Genomic DNA, 1,598 nt, shown 5'->3' on the forward strand with positions numbered 1-1,598 from the left:
ATACGAGCTGATGCATGCACCTCATCAGCTCCTCGCCGCCGTACTTGAATAGCTCAGCTGGCAGCCCGTCAGCTCCAGCAGCTTTGTTGTTTTTCAGCCGCGTAATCGCTATTCGTACCTCGTCATAGTCAGGCGGTGGGACAGCTACTCCATCATCATCGACTGGGGACTCGGGTTCGTCTTCCTCACTACTTTCAGCGCTGCTACCATTCAGTAGGTTATAAAAGTGTTCCCTCCACATTTTAAGTATATTCTGGACATCGGTCACTAGGTCGCCATTGTTGTTCTTACAGGAGTTCGCCCCGGTCTTGAAACCTTCCGTAAGTCGCCTAACCCTCTGGTAGAATTTTCGGGCGTTCTTCCTGTCGGCCAGCATCTCAAGCTCTTCGCACTCACGTATTTCTCTCTCTCTTCTTATTGCGGCAAATACGTCTCGTTTCCTTCTTCAGTTCCCTATAACGGTCCCACATGGCTCGCGTTGCGCCCGATCGCAGCGTGGCCCTGTAGGCGGCATCTTTTTTCTCTGCGGCTTCTTGACATTCCTCATCGTACCAGTTGTTCTTTCGGGCTCGCTGAAATCCAACTACTTCTTCGGCGGCGGTACTTAATGATCGGGAAATGTGGTTCCACTGCTCGCGTACGTCGGATTGTTGAAGAGTGCTCTCAGAGAGCAGGTGTGTGAGTCGAGTGGCGAATAAATTGGCCGTCTGTTGTGATTGCAGCTTTTCGACGTTAAGCTTTCCTTGCATTGTTGGGCGCACATTTTTTGCTGCACAGAGGCGGGTGCGTATCTTGGCTACAACAAGATAGTGGTCCGAGTCGATGTTTGGCCCTCGGAGTGTACGTACGTCCAAAACGCTTGAAGCATGCCTTCCGTCTATCACAACATGATCGATTTGGTTTCTCGTTTTTCGATCTGGAGACAGCCATGTAGCTTGGTGGATGTTCTTATGCTGGAACCTAGTACTACATATTACCATATTTCGGGCCCCGGCGAAGTCGATCAGCCTCAGTCCGTTATCGGACGTTTCGTCGTGGAGGCTGAATTTTCCGACAGTGGCGCCAAAGATCCCTTCCTTGCCCACCTTGGCATTAAAATCGCCAAGCACGATTTTGACATCGTGTCGGGGGCAGCGCTCATATGTACGTTCCAAGCGCTCATAGAAGATATCCTTGGACGCCTCATCCTTCTCTTCCGTCGGGGCATGGGCGCAGATGAGCGAGATGTTGAAGAATCTAGCTTTGATGCGGATTGTGGCTAGACGTTCGTCCACCGGGGTGAACGCCAGTACTCGGCGACGGAGTCTCTCTCCTACCACGAATCCAACACCGAATTTGCGCTCCTTTACGTGGCAACTGTAGTAGACGTCGCAAGGCTTCACGCTTACTTTACCTTGCCCCGTCCATCGCATTTCTTGGATGGCGGTGATGTCAGCCTTTGTTTTCCCGAGGACATCAACCAGCCGGGCAGAGGCACCTTCCCCATTAAGGGTCCGGATATTCCAGGTGCATACCCTTAAATCATAGTCCTTTATACGTTTGCCGTAGTCGTCATCAGAAAAAGGGGGTCTCATCCGAGGCTGTTTGCTTCTTTTCAT

This window comes from Rhagoletis pomonella, unplaced genomic scaffold (assembly GCF_013731165.1).
Source record: "Rhagoletis pomonella isolate Grant_MI unplaced genomic scaffold, Rhpom_1.0 Rhpom_scaffold_00002, whole genome shotgun sequence".
NCBI classification, from domain to species: domain Eukaryota; kingdom Metazoa; phylum Arthropoda; class Insecta; order Diptera; family Tephritidae; genus Rhagoletis; species Rhagoletis pomonella.